General features: G+C 47.0%; 17 non-coding genes across 17 annotated transcripts; all 17 read left to right on the top strand.

Annotated features, from left to right (window-relative positions):
* Positions 1-2,309: 2,309 nt before the first annotated feature.
* Positions 2,310-2,381, top strand: TRNAP-AGG (transfer RNA proline (anticodon AGG)). The gene has a single exon. It is a non-coding gene; the product is annotated as a tRNA-Pro (tRNA).
* Positions 2,382-4,177: 1,796 nt separating this feature from the next.
* On the top strand, positions 4,178-4,249 carry TRNAP-CGG (transfer RNA proline (anticodon CGG)). The gene has a single exon. It is a non-coding gene; the product is annotated as a tRNA-Pro (tRNA).
* Positions 4,250-4,635: 386 nt separating this feature from the next.
* On the top strand, positions 4,636-4,708 carry TRNAV-UAC (transfer RNA valine (anticodon UAC)). Its single transcript has one exon. It is a non-coding gene; the product is annotated as a tRNA-Val (tRNA).
* A 440-nt stretch (positions 4,709-5,148) lies between these two features.
* TRNAP-AGG (transfer RNA proline (anticodon AGG)) lies at positions 5,149-5,220 on the top strand. Its single transcript has one exon. It is a non-coding gene; the product is annotated as a tRNA-Pro (tRNA).
* Positions 5,221-7,988: 2,768 nt separating this feature from the next.
* Positions 7,989-8,060, top strand: TRNAP-AGG (transfer RNA proline (anticodon AGG)). The gene has a single exon. It is a non-coding gene; the product is annotated as a tRNA-Pro (tRNA).
* Positions 8,061-9,856: 1,796 nt separating this feature from the next.
* TRNAP-CGG (transfer RNA proline (anticodon CGG)) lies at positions 9,857-9,928 on the top strand. The gene has a single exon. It is a non-coding gene; the product is annotated as a tRNA-Pro (tRNA).
* A 3,225-nt stretch (positions 9,929-13,153) lies between these two features.
* Positions 13,154-13,226, top strand: TRNAV-UAC (transfer RNA valine (anticodon UAC)). Its single transcript has one exon. It is a non-coding gene; the product is annotated as a tRNA-Val (tRNA).
* Positions 13,227-13,667: 441 nt separating this feature from the next.
* Positions 13,668-13,739, top strand: TRNAP-AGG (transfer RNA proline (anticodon AGG)). Its single transcript has one exon. It is a non-coding gene; the product is annotated as a tRNA-Pro (tRNA).
* A 386-nt stretch (positions 13,740-14,125) lies between these two features.
* Positions 14,126-14,198, top strand: TRNAV-AAC (transfer RNA valine (anticodon AAC)). Its single transcript has one exon. It is a non-coding gene; the product is annotated as a tRNA-Val (tRNA).
* A 1,337-nt stretch (positions 14,199-15,535) lies between these two features.
* Positions 15,536-15,607, top strand: TRNAP-CGG (transfer RNA proline (anticodon CGG)). The gene has a single exon. It is a non-coding gene; the product is annotated as a tRNA-Pro (tRNA).
* A 900-nt stretch (positions 15,608-16,507) lies between these two features.
* TRNAP-AGG (transfer RNA proline (anticodon AGG)) lies at positions 16,508-16,579 on the top strand. Its single transcript has one exon. It is a non-coding gene; the product is annotated as a tRNA-Pro (tRNA).
* Positions 16,580-18,833: 2,254 nt separating this feature from the next.
* TRNAV-UAC (transfer RNA valine (anticodon UAC)) lies at positions 18,834-18,906 on the top strand. The gene has a single exon. It is a non-coding gene; the product is annotated as a tRNA-Val (tRNA).
* Positions 18,907-19,347: 441 nt separating this feature from the next.
* Positions 19,348-19,419, top strand: TRNAP-AGG (transfer RNA proline (anticodon AGG)). The gene has a single exon. It is a non-coding gene; the product is annotated as a tRNA-Pro (tRNA).
* Positions 19,420-19,805: 386 nt separating this feature from the next.
* On the top strand, positions 19,806-19,878 carry TRNAV-AAC (transfer RNA valine (anticodon AAC)). The gene has a single exon. It is a non-coding gene; the product is annotated as a tRNA-Val (tRNA).
* A 1,794-nt stretch (positions 19,879-21,672) lies between these two features.
* TRNAV-UAC (transfer RNA valine (anticodon UAC)) lies at positions 21,673-21,745 on the top strand. Its single transcript has one exon. It is a non-coding gene; the product is annotated as a tRNA-Val (tRNA).
* Positions 21,746-22,186: 441 nt separating this feature from the next.
* Positions 22,187-22,258, top strand: TRNAP-AGG (transfer RNA proline (anticodon AGG)). The gene has a single exon. It is a non-coding gene; the product is annotated as a tRNA-Pro (tRNA).
* A 386-nt stretch (positions 22,259-22,644) lies between these two features.
* Positions 22,645-22,717, top strand: TRNAV-AAC (transfer RNA valine (anticodon AAC)). The gene has a single exon. It is a non-coding gene; the product is annotated as a tRNA-Val (tRNA).
* Positions 22,718-23,749: the final 1,032 nt, after the last annotated feature.

Below are 23,749 nucleotides of genomic sequence, written 5' to 3'. Positions count from 1 at the left end.
ACTGTGCATGAGCTGCTTTTATGTGCACCCTCTAAAACCTTATTATCTCAATGCAAGCTTAAGAAGAGGCGGTCCTTGAACCCAGCGAGCCGTGGGAAACTTCCTTTACTTTTGCAAGACGAAACAAAGTAATCCGCATCCATCAGTGGTCGCTCTTGTGCCTAGCTTTTTTTTTGTCATGCCTTGTTGTATTGTGGGGTCTTTACACTTGTGACATTGCTGTGAACGTTGTAAGTGCAAAAATTGGCAGGTGCAGTCAGAAGAGTCAGATCTGTGCACACCCACTGCTGTCAGGATGGCCGAGTGGTCTAAGGCGCCAGACTCAAGAGAGCTTGATCTTCAGTGCAACTGAGACTTCTGGTCTCCTCATGGAGGCGTGGGTTCAAATCCCACTTCTGACAGGTTTCTTTTACACCCTTAAATCTTCCTGTTTTTTGCAGTGCATTCCCCACACACCACAATCTTTGCACGGACCTGTAACATATGACGAGAAATCCACCAACGATCAGGCTGGGCCTTCAATCACAATTCCATGTATTCCTGGAAGGGACACCTCAGGCACACCTTCCGTTAAATTTGCACTCCATCACACAAACTGCCGTGCTGGTTTCTCATTAAGCAGTTGATCCCATCTTTGTTGTGAGGCTCTCCTGCCACCTTTTGGGCAGAGAAGGCACTGTCCCTGCAACAACACAGGCAGACATGTTCAACAGGGCTTCCTGGTTATGTGGGAGGAGCAGATTGTCATTGGTCCCCCCTTGGGAATTTTAATTTACATAAGGAAGACAGAGAGGTAGCTGGGAGTAGGCAGTACACACGGACATTGAACTCTATCTTGTGATTTGCAGCCAATTCTAGATTGAGGCAGGAGGAAAGGAGGTGACTTGCCCAAAAATGGCCATACTGGGAATTCAGCCACCCTGGGGCTCCCAGGTGAGTGTTTCAGTCCTGCGAGCCACTCATATAAATCTCGCTTGATCGAGCCTGATCGAGCGCTGAGTGAGCATGTTTGAATCCAAGAATCAAATGCCTCTGTCTTAGGAGCAAGAATTGGCAGGCCCTCCCTTGCATCTGGGGTGGAAGTCTATGGGGCAAGTGTCCAGGACTTGCAGAGGAGTACAAGTGCCAGAAAGTGCCTGCAGTTCTCATCAGCGCCTTTTTTCTGCTCTCTGGCAGCTAGGATATCGACTGATCCCTTCCTTGCAAGAGTGAAAAAAACAACACCTTGAGAGAAAACATGACTTTGTGTGGTTCACATAGAGAGAGAGCAGCCAAATAGCCCTGCTTTGTTTCTGAAAGACGCATCAGAAATTGCTTAAAATGCCGACTGGGGAATGAGGCTCGTTGGTCTAGGGGTATGATTCTCGCTTCGGGTGCGAGAGGTCCTGCGTTCAAATCCCGGACGAGCCCATGCTGTGGAATTATTTTTAGGCTGCTTATTATATAGGGCCATTTCTTCTTTTCAATGCTATAAGACGCCGTGTATGGTGAGAAAGTTCCTTTCCCTCTACGCTATTTCCCACTTTTGGCGTATAGAATTTCAGTGCCGGACTTATTTGCAACTGCTTTTCTGGGGTGGACCATCAGTGTAGGAAAATTAAATGCAAAGTGTTTTTCTAGTGTGGTTTCAGGTATGGTTTTAAAATCGCCTTTTGGAATAAAAGTGGTCCTCGTTCCCTTCTTCCAAAGAAAGAGATCGGGTAAGGAGGGTCCAACTTTGAGCTTCATGGACATTGGCCCTTGGTCTGTGCATTCCAGCCCACTACATGCCAAGAAGATTCCTGCAAGCGTGTCTGTTTCTGTAGTGTAGTGATTATCACGATCGCTTTACACGCGAAAGGTCCCTGGTTCGAGACCGGGCAGAAACAGCAGCTTTCTGTTTTTCACACAGTTTGCATTTACTCTCTCAATTTATAGGAAAGCTGAGATAATGGAAGCTGTCTATCCCTCACCAGCGTGACGTACTGTGTTCCAGGGGCATCAGTGACAGCTCAAAAAGAGAAGTGACGATAGTTTGCGCTATTCGTTTGCACGTCCTTGTGTACTGAAGGTTGGGCCTACTTCATGAAAGCAAGGCATGAGAGCAGAAATGGTTTTATTGACCTCACCGAGAGCATACACCTAGAACAAACAAAATGTCTGAAGGATAGAGGCATTTTTATTTCTTGTTCGATGACGGCCATGGAAAAGACAGCAACCATATTGCAGAAGAGAGCAGCATGTGCAGTTGCTTGCTTTGGGTGAAGCATTCACTAACTCGCTGCCAATAACCCCCGGAGCCGGTGCGAAAGGCAACTCTTGTGTGCCTCGGCTCGTTGGTCTAGGGGTATGATTCTCGCTTAGGGTGCGAGAGGTCCCGGGTTCAAATCCCGGACGAGCCCTTTTTCAGAGGTAAACATACGAATCCTACTCAAAACTCACAATGCCTGACTATTTCTCATTACACTCGCCGCATTGTTGCACAAAATATTTTGAACCTCATAAGAAACATGGATCACCATGCTTTTTCTGCCTTCATGCTTAGTCTGTGTGTGTCCCAGGTGATGCTTTCCCAAGCTGTACTTGCTGGCATTTAGGCATCAGATATTTGTCTGTCGATGCCTGCATAAGTCAATTTTTAATACGTGTAATTGCAAGTATGTTGGCTGATATCTCTGCAGTTTTCACACCTGCTCCTCGCTTTCTGAGTGGCTGCTGATACAGCAGAATAGAAGTAAAGAGAATCCTTGAGAGGAACCTTGCTCTAACAGTAAAACACAGCAAGTGAGTTTCTGTAGTGTAGTGGTCATCACGTTTGCCTAACACGCGAAAGGTACCCGGTTCGAGACCGGGCAGAAACACTGTTCATGAGCTGCTTTTATGTGCACCCTCTAAAACCTTATTATCTCAATGCAAGCTTAAGAAGAGGCGGTCCTTGAACCCAGCGAGCCGTGGGAAACTTCCTTTACTTTTGCAAGACGAAACAAAGTAATCCGCATCCATCAGTGGTCGCTCTTGTGCCTAGCTTTTTTTTTGTCATGGCATGTTGTATTGTGGGGTCTTTACACTTGTGACATTGCTGTGAACGTTGTAAGTGCAAACATTGGCAGGTGCAGTCAGAAGAGTCAGATCTGTGCACACCCAGGGCTGTCAGGATGGCTGAGTGGTCTAAGGCGCCAGACTCAAGAGAGCTTGATCTTCAGTGCAACTGAGACTTCTGGTCTCCTCATGGAGGCGTGGGTTCAAATCCCACTTCTGACAGGTTTCTTTTACACCCTTAAATCGTCCTGTTTTTTGCAGTGCATTCCCCACACACCACAATCTTTGCACGGACCTGTAACATATGACGAGAAATCCACCAACGATCAGGCTGGGCCCTCAATCACAATTCCATGTATTCCTGGAAGGGACACCTCAGGCACACCTTCCGTTAAATTTGCACTCCATCACACAAACTGCCGTGCTGGTTTCTCATTAAGCAGTTGATCCCATCTTTGTTGTGAGGCTCTCCTGCCACCTTTTGGGCGGAGAAGGCACTGTCCCTGCAACAACACAGGCAGACATGTTCAACAGGGCTTCCTGGTTATGTGGGAGGAGCAGATTGTCATTGGTCCCCCCTTGCGAATTTTAATTTACATAAGGAAGACAGAGAGGTAGCTGGGAGTAGGCAGTACACACGGACATTGAACTCTATTTTGTGATTTGCAGCCAATTCTAGATTGAGGCAGGAGGAAAGGAGGTGACTTGCCCAAAAATGGCCATACTGGGAATTCAGCCACCCTGGGGCTCCCAGGTGAGTGTTTCAGTCCTGCGAGCCACTCATATAAATCTCGCTTGATCGAGCCTGATCGAGCGCTGAGTGAGCGTGTTTGAATCCAAGAATCAAATGCCTCTGTCTTAGGAGCAAGAATTGGCAGGCCCTCCCTTGCATCTGGGGTGGAAGTCTATGGGGCAAGTGTCCGTGACTTGCAGAGGAGTACACGTGCCAGTAAGTGCCTGCAGTTCTCATCAGCGCCTTTTTTCTGCTCTCTGGCAGCTAGGATATCGACTGATCCCTTCCTTGCAAGAGTGAAAAAAACAACACCTTGACAGAAAACATGACTTTGTGTGGTTCACATAGAGAGAGAGCAGCCAAATAGCCCTGCTTTGTTTCTGAAAGACGCATCAGAAATTGCTTAAAATGCCGACTGGGGAATCAGGCTCGTTGGTCTAGGGGTATGATTCTCGCTTCGGGTGCGAGAGGTCCCGGGTTCAAATCCCGGACGAGCCCATGCTGTGGAATTATTTTTAGGCTGCTTATTATATAGGGCCATTTCTTCTTTTCAATGCTATAAGACGCCGTGTATGGTGAGAAAGTTTCCTTTCCCTCTACGCTATTTCCCACTTTTGGCGTATAGAATTTCAGTGCCGGACTTCTTTGCAACTGCTTTTCTGGGGTGGACCATCAGTGTAGGAAAATTAAATGCAAAGTGTTTTTCTAGTGTGGTTTCAGGTATGGTTTTAAAATCGCCTTTTGGAATAAAAGTGGTCCTCGTTCCTTTCTTCCAAAGAAAGAGATCGGGTAAGGAGGGTTCAACTTTGAGCTTCATGGACATTGGCCCTTGGTCTGTGCATTCCAGCCCACTACATGCCAAGAAGATTCCTGTAAGCGTGTCTGTTTCTGTAGTGTAGTGGTTATCACGTTCGCTTTACACGCGAAAAGTCCCTGGTTCGAGACCGGGCAGAAACAGCAGCTTTCTGTTTTCACACAGTTTGCATTTACTCTCTCAATTTATAGGAAAGCTGAGATAATGGAAGCTGTCTATCCCTCACCAGCGTGACGTACTGTGCTCCAGGGGCATCAGTGAGAGCTCAAAAAGAGAAGTGACGATAGTTTGCGCTATTCATTTGCACGTCCTTGTGTACTGAAGGTTGGGCCTACTTCATGAAAGCAAGGCATGAGAACAGAAATGGTTTTATTGACCTCACCGAGAGCATACACCTAGAACAAACAAAATGTCTGAAGGATAGAGGCATTTTCATTTCTTGTTCGATGACGGCCATGGAAAAGACAGCAACCATATTTCAGAAGAGAGCAGCATGTGCAGTTGCTTGCTTTGGGTGAAGCATTCACTAACTCGCTGCCAATAACCCCCGGAGCCGGTGCGAAAGGTGACTCTTGTGTGCCTCGGCTCGTTGGTCTAGGGGTATGATTCTCGCTTAGGGTGCGAGAGGTCCCGGGTTCAAATCCCGGACGAGCCCTTTTTCAGAGGTAAACATACGAATCCTACTCAAAACTCACAATGCCTGACTATTTCTCATTACACTCGCCGCATTGTTGCACAAAATATTTTGAACCTCATAAGAAACATGGATCACCATGCTTTTTCTGCCTTCATGCTTAGTCTGTGTGTGTCCCAGGTGATGCTTTCCCAAGCTGTACTTGCTGGCATTTAGGCATCAGATATTTGTCTGTCGATGCCTGCATAAGTAAATTTTTAATACGTCTAATTGCAAGCATGTTGGCTGATATCTCTGCAGTTTTCACACTTGCTCCTCGCTTTCTGAGTGGCTGCTGATACAGCAGAATAGAAGTAGAGAGAATCGTTGAGAGGAACCTTGCTCTAATAGTAAAACACAGCAAGTGAGTTTCTGTAGTGTAGTGGTCATCACGTTCGCCTAACACGCGAAAGGTTCCCTGGTTCGAGACCGGGCAGAAACACTGTGCATGAGCTGCTTTTATGTGCACCCTCTAAAACCTTATTATCTCAATGCAAGCTTAAGAAGAGGCGGTCCTTGAACCCAGCGAGCCGTGGGAAACTTCCTTTACTTTTGCAAGACGAAACAAAGTAATCCGCATCCATCAGTGGTCGCTCTTGTGCCTAGCTTTTTTTTTGTCATGCCATGTTGTATTGTGGGGTCTTTACACTTGTGACATTGCTGTGAACGTTGTAAGTGCAAAAATTGGCAGGTGCAGTCAGAAGAGTCAGATCTGTGCACACCCACGGCTGTCAGGATGGCCGAGTGGTCTAAGGCGCCAGACTCAAGAGAGCTTGATCTTCAGTGCAACTGAGACTTCTGGTCTCCTCATGGAGGCGTGGCTTCAAATCCCACTTCTGACAGGTTTCTTTTACACCCTTAAATCTTCCTGTTTTTTGCAGTGCATTCCCCACACACCACAATCTTTGCACGGACCTGTAACATATGACGAGAAATCCACCAACGATCAGGCTGGGCCCTCAATCACAATTCCATGTATTCCTGGAAGGGACACCTCAGGCACACCTTCCGTTAAATTTGCACTCCATCACACAAACTGCCGTGCTGGTTTCTCATTAAGCAGTTGATCCCATCTTTGTTGTGAGGCTCTCCTGCCACCTTTTGGGCGGAGAAGGCACTGTCCCTGCAACAACACAGGCAGACATGTTCAACAGGGCTTCCTGGTTATGTGGGAGGAGCAGATTGTCATTGGTCCCCCCTTGCGAATTTTAATTTACATAAGGAAGACAGAGAGGTAGCTGGGAGTAGGCAGTACACACGGACATTGAACTCTATCTTGTGATTTGCAGCCAATTCTAGATTGAGGCAGGAGGAAAGGAGGTGACTTGCCCAAAAATAGCCATACTGGGATTTCAGCCACCCTGGGGCTCCCAGGTGAGTGTTTCAGTCCTGCGAGCCACTCATATAAATATCGATTGATCGAGCCTGATCGAGCGCTGAGTGAGCATGTTTGAATCCAAGAATCAAATGCCTCTGTCTTAGGAGCAAGAATTGGCAGGCCCTCCCTTGCATCTGGGGTGGAAGTCTATGGGGCAAGTGTCCAGGACTTGCAGAGGAGTACAAGTGCCAGAAAGTGCCTGCAGTTCTCATCAGCGCCTTTTTTCTGCTCTCTGGCAGCTAGGATATCGACTGATCCCTTCCTTGCAAGAGTGAAAAAAACAACACCTTGAGAGAAAACATGACTTTGTGTGGTTCACATAGAGAGAGAGCAGCCAAATAGCCCTGCTTTGTTTCTGAAAGACGCATCAGAAATTGCTTAAAATGCCGACTGGGGAATCAGGCTCGTTGGTCTAGGGGTATGATTCTCGCTTCGGGTGCGAGAGGTCCCGCGTTCAAATCCCGGACGAGCCCATGCTGTGGAATTATTTTTAGGCTGCTTATTATATAGGGCCATTTCTTCTTTTCAATGCTATAAGACGCCGTGTATGGTGAGAAAGTTCCTTTCCCTCTACGCTATTTCCCACTTTTGGCGTATAGAATTTCAGTGCCGGACTTATTTGCAACTGCTTTTCTGGGGTGGACCATCAGTGTAGGAAAATTAAATGCAAAGTGTTTTTCTAGTGTGGTTTCAGGTATGGTTTTAAAATCGCCTTTTGGAATAAAAGTGGTCCTCGTTCCCTTCTTCCAAAGAAAGAGATCGGGTAAGGAGGGTCCAACTTTGAGCTTCATGGACATTGGCCCTTGGTCTGTGCATTCCAGCCCACTACATGCTAAGAAGATTCCTGCAAGCGTGTCTGTTTCTGTAGTGTAGTGATTATCACGATCGCTTTACACGCGAAAGGTCCCTGGTTCGAGACCGGGCAGAAACAGCAGCTTTCTGTTTTTCACACAGTTTGCATTTACTCTCTCAATTTATAGGAAAGCTGAGATAATGGAAGCTGTCTATCCCTCACCAGCGTGACGTACTGTGTTCCAGGGGCATCAGTGACAGCTCAAAAAGAGAAGTGACGATAGTTTGCGCTATTCGTTTGCACGTCCTTGTGTACTGAAGGTTGGGCCTACTTCATGAAAGCAAGGCATGAGAACAGAAATGGTTTTATTGACCTCACCGAGAGCATACACCTAGAACAAACAAAATGTCTGAAGGATAGAGGCATTTTCATTTCTTGTTCGATGACGGCCATGGAAAAGACAGCAACCATATTGCAGAAGAGAGCAGCATGTGCAGTTGCTTGCTTTGAGTGAAGCATTCACTAACTCGCTGCCAATAACCCCCGGAGCCGGTGCGAAAGGCGTCTCTTGTGTGCCTCGGCTCGTTGGTCTAGGGGTATGATTCTCGCTTAGGGTGCGAGAGGTCCCGGGTTCAAATCCCGGACGAGCCCTTTTTCAGAGGTAAACATACGAATCCTACTCAAAACTCACAATGCCTGACTATTTCTCATTACACTCGCCGCATTGTTGCACAAAATATTTTGAACCTCATAAGAAACATGGATCACCATGCTTTTTCTGCCTTCATGCTTAGTCTGTGTGTGTCCCAGGTGATGCTTTCCCAAGCTGTACTTGCTGGCATTTAGGCATCAGATATTTGTCTGTCGATGCCTGCATAAGTCAATTTTTAATACGTCTAATTGCAAGCATGTTGGCTGATATCTCTGCAGTTTTCACACTTGCTCCTCGCTTTCTGAGTGGCTGCTGATACAGCAGAATAGAAGTAGAGAGAATCCTTGAGAGGAACCTTGCTCTAACAGTAAAACACATCAAGTGAGTTTCTGTAGTGTAGTGGTCATCACGTTCGCCTAACACGCGAAAGGTCCCCGGTTCGAGACTGGGCAGAAACACTGTGCATGAGCTGCTTTTATGTGCACCCTCTAAAACCTTATTATCTCAATGCAAGCTTAAGAAGAGGCGGTCCTTGAACCCAGCGAGCCGTGGGAAACTTCCTTTACTTTTGCAAGACGAAACAAAGTAATCCGCATCCATCAGTGGTTGCTCTTGTGCCTAGCTTTTTTTTTGTCATGCCATGTTGTATTGTGGGGTCTTTACACTTGTGACATTGCTGTGAACGTTGTAAGTGCAAACATTGGCAGGTGCAGTCAGAAGAGTCAGATCTGTGCACACCTAGGGCTGTCAGGATGGCCGAGTGGTCTAAGGCGCCAGACTCAAGAGAGCTTGATCTTCAGTGCAACTGAGACTTCTGGTCTCCTCATGGAGGTGTGGGTTCAAATCCCACTTCTGACAGGTTTCTTTTACACCCTTAAATCGTCCTGTTTTTTGCAGTGCATTCCCCACACACCACAATCTTTGCACGGACCTGTAACATATGACGAGAAATCCACCAACGATCAGGCTGGGCCCTCAATCACAATTCCATGTATTCCTGGAAGGGACACCTCAGGCACACCTTCCGTTAAATTTGCACTCCATCACACAAACTGCCGTGCTGGTTTCTCATTAAGCAGTTGATCCCATCTTTGTTGTGAGGCTCTCCTGCCACCTTTTGGGCGGAGAAGGCACTGTCCCTGCAACAACACAGGCAGACATGTTCAACAGGGCTTCCTGGTTATGTGGGAGGAGCAGATTGTCATTGGTCCCCCCTTGCGAATTTTAATTTACATAAGGAAGACAGAGAGGTAGCTGGGAGTAGGCAGTACACACGGACATTGAACTCTATCTTGTGATTTGCAGCCACTTCTAGATTGAGGCAGGAGGAAAGGAGGTGACTTGCCCAAAAATGGCCATCCTGGGAGTTCAGCCACCCTGGGGGTCCCAGGTTAGTGTTTCAGTCCTGCGAGCCACTCATATAAATCTCGCTTGATCGAGCCTGATCGAGCGCTGAGTGAGCATGTTTGAATCCAAGAATCAAATGCCTCTGTCTTAGGAGCAAGAATTGGCAGGCCCTCCCTTGCATCTGGGGTGGAAGTCTATGGGGCAAGTGTCCAGGACTTGCAGAGGAGTAAAAGTGCCAGAAAGTGCCTGCAGTTCTCATCAGCGCCTTTTTTCTGCTCTCTGGCAGCTAGGATATCGACTGATCCCTTCCTTGCAAGAGTGAAAAAAACAACACCTTGAGAGAAAACATGACTTTGTTTGGTTCACATAGAGAGAGAGCAGCCAAATAGCCCTGCTTTGTTTCTGAAAGACGCATCAGAAATTGCTTAAAATGCCGACTGGGGAATCAGGCTCGTTGGTCTAGGGGTATGATTCTGGCTTCGGGTGCGAGAGGTCCCGGGTTCAAATCCCGGACGAGCCCATGCTGTGGAATTATTTTTAGGCTGCTTATTATATAGGGCCATTTCTTCTTTTCAATGCTATAAGACGCCGTGTATGGTGAGAAAGTTCCTTTCCCTCTACGCTATTTCCCACTTTTGGCGTATAGAATTTCAGTGCCGGACTTCTTTGCAACTGCTTTTCTGGGGTGGACCATCAGTGTAGGAAAATTAAATGCAAAGTGTTTTTCTAGTGTGGTTTCAGGTATGGTTTTAAAATCGCCTTTTGGAACAAAAGTGGTCCTCGTTCCTTTCTTCCAAAGAAAGAGATCGGGTAAGGAGGGTCCAACTTTGAGCTTCATGGACATTGGCCCTTGGTCTGTGCATTCCAGCCCACTACATGCCAAGAAGATTCCTGCAAGCGTGTTTGTTTCTGTAGTGTAGTGGTTATCACGTTCGCTTTACACACGAAAGGTCCCTGGTTCGAGACCGGGAAGAAATAGCAGCTTTCTGTTTTTCACACAGTTTGCATTTAATCTCTCAATTTATAGGAAAGCTGAGATAATGGAAGCTGTCTATCCCTCACCAGCGTGACGTACTGTGCTCCAGGGGCATCAGTGACAGCTCAAAAAGAGAAGTGACGATAGTTTGCACTATTCGTTTGCACGTCCTTGTGTACTGAAGGTTGGGCCTACTTCATGAAAGCAAGGCATGAGAGCAGAAATGGTTTTATTGACCTCACCGAGAGCATACACCTAGAACAAACAAAATGTCTGAAGGATAGAGGCATTTTCATTTCTTGTTCGATGACGGCCATGGAAAAGACAGCAACCATATTGCAGAAGAGAGCAGCATGTGCAGTTGCTTGCTTTGGGTGAAGCATTCACTAACTCGCTGCCAATAACCCCCGGAGCCGGTGCAAAAGGCAACTCTTGTGTGCCTTAGCTCGTTGGTCTAGGGGTATGATTCTCGCTTAGGGTGCGAGAGGTCCCGGGTTCAAATCCCGGACGAGCCCTTTTTCAGAGGTAAACATATGAATCCTACTCAAAACTCACAATGCCTGACTATTTCTCATTACACTCGCCGCATTGTTGCACAAAATATTTTGAACCTCATAAGAAACATGGATCACCATGCTTTTTCTGCCTTCATGCTTAGTCTGTGTGTGTCCCAGGTGATGCTTTCCCAAGCTGTACTTGCTGGCATTTAGGCATCAGATATTTGTCTGTCGATGCCTGCATAAGTCAATTTTTAATACGTCTAATTGCAAGCATGTTGGCTGATATCTCTGCAGTTTTCACACTTGCTCCTCGCTTTCTGAGTGGTTTCTGATACAGCAGAATAGAAGTAGAGAGAATCCTTGAGAGGAACCTTGCTCTAACAGTAAAACACAGCAAGTGAGTTTCTGTAGTGTAGTGGTCATCACGTTCGCGTAACACGCGAAAGGTTCCCTGGTTCGAGACCGGGCAGAAACTCTGTTCATGAGCTGCTTTTATGTGCACCCTCTAAAACCTTATTATCTCAATGCAAGCTTAAGAAGAGGCGGTCCTTGAACCCAGCGAGCCGTGGGAAACTTCCTTTACTTTTGCAAGACGAAACAAAGTAATCCGCATCCATCAGCGGTCGCTCTTGTGCCTAGCTTTTTTTTTGTCATGCCATGTTGTATTGTGGGGTCTTTACACTTGTGACATTGCTGTGAACGTTGTAAGTGCAATAATTGGCAGGTGCAGTCAGAAGAGTCAGATCTGTGCACACCCAAGGCTGTCAGGATGGCTGAGTGGTCTAAGGCGCCAGACTCAAGAGAGCTTGATCTTCAGTGCAACTGAGACTTCTGGTCTCCTCATGGAGGCGTGGGTTCAAATCCCACTTCTGACAGGTTTCTTTTACACCCTTAAATCGTCCTGTTTTTTGCAGTGCATTCCCCACACACCACAATCATTGCACGGACCTGTAACATATGACGAGAAATCCACCAACGATCAGGCTGGGCCCTCAATCACAATTCCATGTATTCCTGGAAGGGACACCTCAGGCACACCTTCCGTTAAATTTGCACTCCATCACACAAACTGCCGTGCTGGTTTCTCATTAAGCAGTTGATCCCATCTTTGTTGTGAGGCTCTCCTGCCACCTTTTGGGCGGAGAAGGCACTGTCCCTGCAACAACACAGGCAGACATGTTCAACAGGGCTTCCTGGTTATGTGGGAGGAGCAGATTGTCATTGGTCCCCCCTTGCGAATTTTAATTTACATAAGGAAGACAGAGAGGTAGCTGGGAGTAGGCAGTACACACGGACATTGAACTCTATCTTGTGATTTGCAGCCAATTCTAGATTGAGGCAGGAGGAAAGGAGGTGACTTGCCCAAAAATAGCCATACTGGGAATTCAGCCACCCTGGGGCTCCTAGGTGAGTGTTTCAGTCCTGCGAGCCACTCATATAAATATCGCTTGATCGAGCCTGATCGAGCGCTGAGTGAGCATGTTTGAATCCAAGAATCAAATGCCTCTGTCTTAGGAGCAAGAATTGGCAGGCCCTCCCTTGCATCTGGGGTGGAAGTCTATGGGGCAAGTGTCCAGGACTTGCAGAGGAGTACAAGTGCCAGAAAGTGCCTGCAGTTCTCATCAGCGCCTTTTTTCTGCTCTCTGGCAGCTAGGATATCGACTGATCCCTTCCTTGCAAGAGTGAAAAAAACAACACCTTGAGAGAAAACATGACTTTGTGTGGTTCACATAGAGAGAGAGCAGCCAAATAGCCCTGCTTTGTTTCTGAAAGACGCATCAGAAATTGCTTAAAATGCCGACTGGGGAATCAGGCTCGTTGGTCTAGGGGTATGATTCTCGCTTCGGGTGCGAGAGGTCCCGCGTTCAAATCCCGGACGAGCCCATGCTGTGGAATTATTTTTAGGCTGCTTATTATATAGGGCCATTTCTTCTTTTCAATGCTATAAGACGCCGTGTATGGTGAGAAAGTTCCTTTCCCTCTACGCTATTTCCCACTTTTGGCGTATAGAATTTCAGTGCCGGACTTATTTGCAACTGCTTTTCTGGGGTGGACCATCAGTGTAGGAAAATTAAATGCAAAGTGTTTTTCTAGTGTGGTTTCAGGTATGGTTTTAAAATCGCCTTTTGGAATAAAAGTGGTCCTCGTTCCCTTCTTCCAAAGAAAGAGATCGGGTAAGGAGGGTCCAACTTTGAGCTTCATGGACATTGGCCCTTGGTCTGTGCATTCCAGCCCACTACATGCCAAGAAGATTCCTATAAGCGTGTCTGTTTCTGTAGTGTAGTGGTTATCACGTTCGCTTTACACGTGAAAGGTCCCTGGTTCGAGACCGGGCAGAAACAGCAGCTTTCTCTTTTTCACACAGTTCGCATTTACTCTCTCAATTTATAGGAAAGCTGAGATAATGGAAGCTGTCTATCCCTCACCAGCGTGACGTACTGTGCTCCAGGGGCATCAGTGAGAGCTCAAAAAGAGAAGTGACGATAGTTTGCGCTATTCGTTTGCACGTCCTTGTGTACTGAAGGTTGGGCCTACTTCATGAAAGCAAGGCATGAGAACAGAAATGGTTTTATTGACCTCACCGAGAGCATACACCTAGAACAAACAAAATGTCTGAAGGATAGAGGCATTTTCATTTCTTGTTCGATGACGGCCATGGAAAAGACAGCAACCATATTGCAGAAGAGAGCAGCATGTGCAGTTGCTTGCTTTGAGTGAAGCATTCACTAACTCGCTGCCAATAACCCCCGGAGCCGGTGCGAAAGGCGACTCTTGTGTGCCTCGGCTCGTTGGTCTAGGGGTATGATTCTCGCTTAGGGTGCGAGAGGTCCCGGGTTCAAATCCCGGACGAGCCCTTTTTCAGAGGTAAACATACGAATCCTTCTCAAAACTCACAATGCCTGACTATTTCTCATTACACTCGCCGCATTGTTGCACAAAATATTTTGAACCTCATAAGAAACATGGATCACCATGCTTTTTCTGCCTTCATGCTTAGTCTGTGTGTGTCCCAGGTGATGCTTTCCCAAGCTGTACTTGCTGGCATTTAGGCATCAGATATTTGTCTGTCGATGCCTGCATAAGTCAATTTTTAATACGTCTAATTGCAAGCATGTTGGCTGATATCTCTGCAGTTTTCACACTTGCTCCTCGCTTTCTGAGTGGCTGCTGATACAGCAGAATAGAAGTAGAGAGAATCCTTGAGAGGAACCTTGCTCTAACAGTAAAACACATCAAGTGAGTTTCTGTAGTGTAGTGGTCATCACGTTCGCCTAACACGCGAAAGGTCCCCGGTTCGAGACCGGGCAGAAACACTGTGCATGAGCTGCTTTTATGTGCACCCTCTAAAACCTTATTATCTCAATGCAAGCTTAAGAAGAGGCGGTCCTTGAACCCAGCGAGCCGTGGGAAACTTCCTTTACTTTTGCAAGACGAAACAAAGTAATCCGCATCCATCAGTGGTCGCTCTTGTGCCTAGCTTTTTTTTTGTCATGCCATGTTGTATTGTGGGGTCTTTACACTTGTGACATTGCTGTGAACGTTGTAAGTGCAAACATTGGCAGGTGCAGTCAGAAGAGTCAGATCTGTGCACACCCAGGGCTGTCAGGATGGCCGAGTGGTCTAAGGCGCCAGACTCAAGAGAGCTTGATCTTCAGTGCAACTGAGACTTCTGGTCTCCTCATGGAGGTGTGGGTTCAAATCCCACTTCTGACAGGTTTCTTTTACACCCTTAAATCGTCCTGTTTTTTGCAGTGCATTCCCCACACACCACAATCTTTGCACGGACCTGTAACATATGACGAGAAATCCACCAACGATCAGGCTGTGCCCTCAATCACAATTCCATGTATTCCTGGAAGGGACACCTCAGGCACACCTTCCGTTAAATTTGCACTCCATCACACAAACTGCCGTGCTGGTTTCTCATTAAGCAGTTGATCCCATCTTTGTTGTGAGGCTCTCCTGCCACCTTTTGGGCGGAGAAGGCACTGTCCCTGCAACAACACAGGCAGACATGTTCAACAGGGCTTCCTGGTTATGTGGGAGGAGCAGATTGTCATTGGTCCCCCCTTGCGAATTTTAATTTACATAAGGAAGACAGAGAGGTAGCTGGGAGTAGGCAGTACACACGGACATTGAACTCTATTTTGTGATTTGCAGCCAATTCTAGATTGAGGCAGGAGGAAAGGAGGTGACTTGCCCAAAAATGGCCATACTGGGAATTCAGCCACCCTGGGGCTCCCAGGTGAGTGTTTCAGTCCTGCGAGCCACTCATATAAATCTCACTTGATCGAGCCTGATCGAGCGCTGAGTGAGCGTGTTTGAATCCAAGAATCAAATGCCTCTGTCTTAGGAGCAAGAATTGGCAGGCCCTCCCTTGCATCTGGGGTGGAAGTCTATGGGGCAAGTGTCCAGGACTTGCAGAGGAGTACAAGTGCCAGAAAGTGCCTGCAGTTCTCATCAGCGCCTTTTTTCTGCTCTCTGGCAGCTAGGATATCGACTGATCCCTTCCTTGCAAGAGTGAAAAAAACAACACCTTGACAGAAAACATGACTTTGTGTGGTTCACATAGAGAGAGAGCAGCCAAATAGCCCTGCTTTGTTTCTGAAAGACGCATCAGAAATTGCTTAAAATGCCAACTGGGGAATCAGGCTCGTTGGTCTAGGGGTATGATTCTCGCTTCGGGTGCGAGAGGTCCCGGGTTCAAATCCCGGACGAGCCCATGCTGTGGAATTATTTTTAGGCTGCTTATTATATAGGGCCATTTCTTCTTTTCAATGCTATAAGACGCCGTGTATGGTGAGAAAGTTTCCTTTCCCTCTACGCTATTTCCCACTTTTGGCGTATAGAATTTCAGTGCCGGACTTCTTTGCAACTGCTTTTCTGGGGTGGACCATCAGTGTAGGAAAATTAAATGCAAAGTGTTTTTCTAGTGTGGTTTCAGGTATGGTTTTAAAATCGCCTTTTGGAATAAAAGTGGTCCTCGTTCCTTTCTTCCAAAGAAAGAGATCGGGTAAGGAGGGTTCAACTTTGAGCTTCATGGACATCGGCCCTTGGTCTGTGCATTCCAGCCCACTACATGCCAAGAAGATTCCTGTAAGCGTGTCTGTTTCTGTAGTGTAGTGGTTATCACGTTCGCTTTACACGCAAAAAGTCCCTGGTTCGAGACCGGGCAGAAACAGCAGCTTTCTGTTTTTCACACAGTTTGCATTTACTCTCTCAATTTATAGGAAAGCTGAGATAATGGAAGCTGTCTATCCCTCACCAGCGTGACGTACTGTGCTCCAGGGGCATCAGTGAGAGCTCAAAAAGAGAAGTGACGATAGTTTGCGCTATTCATTTGCACGTCCTTGTGTACTGAAGGTTGGGCCTACTTCATGAAAGCAAGGCATGAGAACAGAAATGGTTTTATTGACCTCACCGAGAGCATACACCTAGAACAAACAAAATGTCTGAAGGATAGAGGCATTTTCATTTCTTGTTCGATGACGGCCATGGAAAAGACAGCAACCATATTGCAGAAGAGAGCAGCATGTGCAGTTGCTTGCTTTGGGTGAAGCATTCACTAACTCGCTGCCAATAACCCCCGGAGCCGGTGCAAAAGGCAACTCTTGTGTGCCTCGGCTCGTTGGTCTAGGGGTATGATTCTCGCTTAGGGTGCGAGAGGTCCCGGGTTCAAATCCCGGACGAGCCCTTTTTCAGAGGTAAACATACGAATCCTACTCAAAACTCACAATGCCTGACTATTTCTCATTACACTCGCCGCATTGTTGCACAAAATATTTTGAACCTCATAAGAAACATGGATCACCATGCTTTTTCTGCCTTCATGCTTAGTCTGTGTGTGTCCCAGGTGATGCTTTCCCAAGCTGTACTTGCTGGCATTTAGGCATCAGATATTTGTCTGTCGATGCCTGCATAAGTCAATTTTTAATACGTCTAATTGCAAGCATGTTGGCTGATATCTCTGCAGTTTTCACACTTGCTCCTCGCTTTCTGAGTGGTTGCTGATACAGCAGAATAGAAGTAGAGAGAATCCTTGAGAGGAACCTTGCTCTAACAGTAAAACACAGCAAGTGAGTTTCTGTAGTGTAGTGGTCATCACGTTCGCCTAACACGCGAAAGGTTCCCCGGTTCGAGACCGGGCAGAATCTCTGTGCATGAGCTGCTTTTATGTGCACCCTCTAAAACCTTATTATCTCAATGCAAGCTTAAGAAGAGGCGGTCCTTGAACCCAGCGAGCCGTGGGAAACTTCCTTTACTTTTGCAAGACAAAACAAAGTAATCCGCATCCATCAGCGGTCGCTCTTGTACCTAGCTTTTTTTTTGTCATGCCATGTTGTATTGTGGGGTCTTTACACTTGTGACATTGCTGTGAACGTTGTAAGTGCAAAAATTGGCAGGTGCAGTCAGAAGAGTCAGATCTGTGCACACCCAGGGCTGTCAGGATGGCTGAGTGGTCTAAGGCACCAGACTCAAGAGAGCTTGATCTTCAGTGCAACTGAGACTTCTGGTCTCCTCATGGAGGCGTGGGTTCAAATCCCACTTCTGACAGGTTTCTTTTACACCCTTAAATCGTCCTGTTTTTTGCAGTGCATTTCCCACACACCACAATCATTGCACGGACCTGTAACATATGACGAGAAATCCACCAACGATCAGGCTGGGCCCTCAATCACAATTCCATGTATTCCTGGAAGGGACACCTCAGGCACACCTTCCGTTAAATTTGCACTCCATCACACAAACTGCCGTGCTGGTTTCTCATTAAGCAGTTGATCCCATCTTTGTTGTGAGGCTCTCCTGCCACCTTTTGGGCGGAGAAGGCACTGTCCCTGCAACAACACAGGCAGACATGTTCAACAGGGCTTCCTGGTTATGTGGGAGGAGCAGATTGTCATTGGTCCCCCCTTGCGAATTTTAATTTACATAAGGAAGACAGAGAGGTAGCTGGGAGTAGGCAGTACACACGGACATTGAACTCTATCTTGTGATTTGCAGCCAATTCTAGATTGAGGCAGGAGGAAAGGAGGTGACTTGCCCAAAAATAGCCATACTGGGAATTCAGCCACCCTGGGGCTCCTAGGTGAGTGTTTCAGTCCTGCGAGCCACTCATATAAATATCGCTTGATCGAGCCTGATCGAGCGCTGAGTGAGCATGTTTGAATCCAAGAATCAAATGCCTCTGTCTTAGGAGCAAGAATTGGCAGGCCCTCCCTTGCATCTGGGGTGGAAGTCTATGGGGCAAGTGTCCAGGACTTGCAGAGGAGTACAAGTGCCAGAAAGTGCCTGCAGTTCTCATCAGCGCCTTTTTTCTGCTCTCTGGCAGCTAGGATATCGACTGATCCCTTCCTTGCAAGAGTGAAAAAAACAACACCTTGAGAGAAAACATGACTTTGTGTGGTTCACATAGAGAGAGAGCAGCCAAATAGCCCTGCTTTGTTTCTGAAAGACGCATCAGGAATTGCTTAAAATGCCGACTAGGGAATCAGGCTCGTTGGTCTAGGGGTATGATTCTCGCTTCGGGTGCGAGAGGTCCCGCGTTCAAATCCCGGATGAGCCCATGCTGTGGAATTATTTTTAGGCTGCTTATTATATAGGGCCATTTCTTCTTTTCAATGCTATAAGACGCCGTGTATGGTGAGAAAGTTCCTTTCCCTCTACGCTATTTCCCACTTTTGGCGTATAGAATTTCAGTGCCGGACTTATTTGCAACTGCTTTTCTGGGGTGGACCATCAGTGTAGGAAAATTAAATGCAAAGTGTTTTTCTAGTGTGGTTTCAGGTATGGTTTTAAAATCGCCTTTTGGAATAAAAGTGGTCCTCGTTCCCTTCTTCCAAAGAAAGAGATCGGGTAAGGAGGGTCCAACTTTGAGCTTCATGGACATTGGCCCTTGGTCTGTGCATTCCAGCCCACTACATGCCAAGAAGATTCCTATAAGCGTGTCTGTTTCTGTAGTGTAGTGGTTATCACGTTCGCTTTACACGTGAAAGGTCCCTGGTTCGAGACCGGGCAGAAACAGCAGCTTTCTCTTTTTCACACAGTTTGCATTTACTCTCTCAATTTATAGGAAAGCTGAGATAATGGAAGCTGTCTATCCCTCACCAGCGTGACGTACTGTGCTCCAGGGGCATCAGTGAGAGCTCAAAAAGAGAAGTGACGATAGTTTGCGCTATTCGTTTGCACGTCCTTGTGTACTGAAGGTTGGGCCTACTTCATGAAAGCAAGGCATGAGAACAGAAATGGTTTTATTGACCTCACCGAGAGCATACACCTAGAACAAACAAAATGTCTGAAGGATAGAGGCATTTTCATTTCTTGTTCGATGACGGCCATGGAAAAGACAGCAACCATATTGCAGAAGAGAGCAGCATGTGCAGTTGCTTGCTTTGAGTGAAGCATTCACTAACTCGCTGCCAATAACCCCCGGAGCCGGTGCGAAAGGCAACTCTTGTGTGCCTCGGCTCGTTGGTCTAGGGGTATGATTCTCGCTTAGGGTGCGAGAGGTCCCGGGTTCAAATCCCGGACGAGCCCTTTTTCAGAGGTAAACATACGAATCCTACTCAAAACTCACAATGCCTGACTATTTCTCATTACACTCGCCGCATTGTTGCACAAAATATTTTGAACCTCATAAGAAACATGGATCACCATGCTTTTTCTGCCTTCATGCTTAGTCTGTGTGTGTCCCAGGTGATGCTTTCCCAAGCTGTACTTGCTGGCATTTAGGCATCAGATATTTGTCTGTCGATGCCTGCATAAGTCAATTTTTAATACGTCTAATTGCAAGCATGTTGGCTGATATCTCTGCAGTTTTCACACTTGCTCCTCGCTTTCTGAGTGGCTGCTGATACAGCAGAATAGAAGTAGAGAGAATCCTTGAGAGGAACCTTGCTCTAACAGTACAACACATCAAGTGAGTTTCTGTAGTGTAGTGGTCATCACGTTCGCCTAACACGCGAAAGGTCCCCGGTTCGAGACCGGGCAGAAACACTGTGCAAGAGCTGCTTTTATGTGCACCCTCTAAAACCTTATTATCTCAATGCAAGCTTAAGAAGAGGCGGTCCTTGAACCCAGCGAGCCGTGGGAAACTTCCTTTACTTTTGCAAGACGAAACAAAGTAATCCGCATCCATCAGTGGTCGCTCTTGTGCCTAGCTTTTTTTTTGTCATGCCATGTTGTATTGTGGGGTCTTTACACTTGTGACATTGCTGTGAACGTTGTAAGTGCAAACATTGGCAGGTGCAGTCAGAAGAGTCAGATCTGTGCATACCGAGGGCTGTCAGGATGGCCGAGTGGTCTAAGGCGCCAGACTCAAGAGAGCTTGATCTTCAGTGCAACTGAGACTTCTGGTCTCCTCATGGAGGTGTGGGTTCAAATCCCACTTCTGACAGGTTTCTTTTACACCCTTAAATCGTCCGGTTTTTTGCAGTGCATTCCCCACACACCACAATCTTTGCACGGACCTGTAACATATGACGAGAAATCCACCAACGATCAGGCTGTGCCCTCAATCACAATTCCATGTATTCCTGGAAGGGACACCTCAGGCACACCTTCCGTTAAATTTGCACTCCATCACACAAACTGCCGTGCTGGTTTCTCATTAAGCAGTTGATCCCATCTTTGTTGTGAGGCTCTCCTGCCACCTTTTGGGCGGAGAAGGCACTGTCCCTGCAACAACACAGGCAGACATGTTCAACAGGGCTTCCTGGTTATGTGGGAGGAGCAGATTGTCATTGGTCCCCCCTTGCGAATTTTAATTTACATAAGGAAGACAGAGAGGTAGCTGGGAGTAGGCAGTACACACGGACATTGAACTCTATTTTGTGATTTGCAGCCAATTCTAGATTGAGGCAGGAGGAAAGGAGGTGACTTGCCCAAAAATGGCCATACTGGGAATTCTGCCACCCTGGGGCTCCCAGGTGAGTGTTTCAGTCCTGCGAGCCACTCATATAAATCTCGCTTGATCGAGCCTGATCGAGCGCTGAGTGAGCGTGTTTGAATCCAAGAATCAAATGCCTCTGTCTTAGGAGCAAGAATTGGCAGGCCCTCCCTTGCATCTGGGGTGGAAGTCTATGGGGCAAGTGTCCAGGACTTGCAGAGGAGTACAAGTGCCAGAAAGTGCCTGCAGTTCTCATCAGCGCCTTTTTTCTGCTCTCTGGCAGCTAGGATATCGACTGATCCCTTCCTTGCAAGAGTGAAAAAAACAACACCTTGAGAGAAAACATGACTTTGTGTGGTTCACATAGAGAGAGAGCAGCCAAATAGCCCTGCTTTGTTTCTGAAAGACGCATCAGAAATTGCTTAAAATGCCGACTGGGGAATCAGGCTCGTTGGTCTAGGGGTATGATTCTCGCTTCGGGTGCGAGAGGTCCCGCGTTCAAATCCCGGACGAGCCCATGCTGTGGAATTATTTTTAGGCTGCTTATTATATAGGGCCATTTCTTCTTTTCAATGCTATAAGACGCCGTGTATGGTGAGAAAGTTCCTTTCCCTCTACGCTATTTCCCACTTTTGGCGTATAGAATTTCAGTGCCGGACTTATTTGCAACTGCTTTTCTGGGGTGGACCATCAGTGTAGGAAAATTAAATGCAAAGTGTTTTTCTAGTGTGGTTTCAGGTATGGTTTTAAAATCGCCTTTTGGAATAAAAGTGGTCCTCGTTCCCTTCTTCCAAAGAAAGAGATCGGGTAAGGAGGGTCCAACTTTGAGCTTCATGGACATTGGCCCTTGGTCTGTGCATTCCAGCCCACTACATGCCAAGAAGATTCCTATAAGCGTGTCTGTTTCTGTAGTGTAGTGGTTATCACGTTCGCTTTACACGTGAAAGGTCCCTGGTTCGAGACCGGGCAGAAACAGCAGCTTTCTCTTTTTCACACAGTTCGCATTTACTCTCTCAATTTATAGGAAAGCTGAGATAATGGAAGCTGTCTATCCCTCACCAGCGTGACGTACTGTGCTCCAGGGGCATCAGTGAGAGCTCAAAAAGAGAAGTGACGATAGTTTGCGCTATTCGTTTGCACGTCCTTGTGTACTGAAGGTTGGGCCTACTTCATGAAAGCAAGGCATGAGAACAGAAATGGTTTTATTGACCTCACCGAGAGCATACACCTAGAACAAACAAAATGTCTGAAGGATAGAGGCATTTTCATTTCTTGTTCGATGACGGCCATGGAAAAGACAGCAACCATATTGCAGAAGAGAGCAGCATGTGCAGTTGCTTGCTTTGAGTGAAGCATTCACTAACTCGCTGCCAATAACCCCCGGAGCCGGTGCGAAAGGCGACTCTTGTGTGCCTCGGCTCGTTGGTCTAGGGGTATGATTCTCGCTTAGGGTGCGAGAGGTCCCGGGTTCAAATCCCGGACGAGCCCTTTTTCAGAGGTAAACATACGAATCCTTCTCAAAACTCACAATGCCTGACTATTTCTCATTACACTCGCCGCATTGTTGCACAAAATATTTTGAACCTCATAAGAAACATGGATCACCATGCTTTTTCTGCCTTCATGCTTAGTCTGTGTGTGTCCCAGGTGATGCTTTCCCAAGCTGTACTTGCTGGCATTTAGGCATCAGATATTTGTCTGTCGATGCCTGCATAAGTCAATTTTTAATACGTCTAATTGCAAGCATGTTGGCTGATATCTCTGCAGTTTTCACACTTGCTCCTCGCTTTCTGAGTGGCTGCTGATACAGCAGAATAGAAGTAGAGAGAATCCTTGAGAGGAACCTTGCTCTAACAGTAAAACACATCAAGTGAGTTTCTGTAGTGTAGTGGTCATCACGTTCGCCTAACACGCGAAAGGTCCCCGGTTCGAGACCGGGCAGAAACACTGTGCATGAGCTGCTTTTATGTGCACCCTCTAAAACCTTATTATCTCAATGCAAGCTTAAGAAGAGGCGGTCCTTGAACCCAGCGAGCCGTGGGAAACTTCCTTTACTTTTGCAAGACGAAACAAAGTAATCCGCATCCATCAGTGGTCGCTCTTGTGCCTAGCTTTTTTTTTGTCATGCCATGTTGTATTGTGGGGTCTTTACACTTGTGACATTGCTGTGAACGTTGTAAGTGCAAACATTGGCAGGTGCAGTCAGAAGAGTCAGATCTGTGCACACCCAGGGCTGTCAGGATGGCCGAGTGGTCTAAGGCGCCAGACTCAAGAGAGCTTGATCTTCAGTGCAACTGAGACTTCTGGTCTCCTCATGGAGGTGTGGGTTCAAATCCCACTTCTGACAGGTTTCTTTTACACCCTTAAATCGTCCTGTTTTTTGCAGTGCATTCCCCACACACCACAATCTTTGCACGGACCTGTAACATATGACGAGAAATCCACCAACGATCAGGCTGTGCCCTCAATCACAATTCCATGTATTCCTGGAAGGGACACCTCAGGCACACCTTCCGTTAAATTTGCACTCCATCACACAAACTGCCGTGCTGGTTTCTCATTAAGCAGTTGATCCCATCTTTGTTGTGAGGCTCTCCTGCCACCTTTTGGGCGGAGAAGGCACTGTCCCTGCAACAACACAGGCAGACATGTTCAACAGGGCTTCCTGGTTATGTGGGAGGAGCAGATTGTCATTGGTCCCCCCTTGCGAATTTTAATTTACATAAGGAAGACAGAGAGGTAGCTGGGAGTAGGCAGTACACACGGACATTGAACTCTATTTTGTGATTTGCAGCCAATTCTAGATTGAGGCAGGAGGAAAGGAGGTGACTTGCCCAAAAATGGCCATACTGGGAATTCAGCCACCCTGGGGCTCCCAGGTGAGTGTTTCAGTCCTGCGAGCCACTCATATAAATCTCACTTGATCGAGCCTGATCGAGCGCTGAGTGAGCGTGTTTGAATCCAAGAATCAAATGCCTC

This window comes from Triturus cristatus, chromosome 10 (genome assembly GCF_964204655.1).
Source record: "Triturus cristatus chromosome 10, aTriCri1.1, whole genome shotgun sequence".
NCBI classification, from domain to species: domain Eukaryota; kingdom Metazoa; phylum Chordata; class Amphibia; order Caudata; family Salamandridae; genus Triturus; species Triturus cristatus.
Note: the sequence above shows the minus strand (reverse complement) of the source record. Positions and strands in the feature narration are given on the sequence as shown.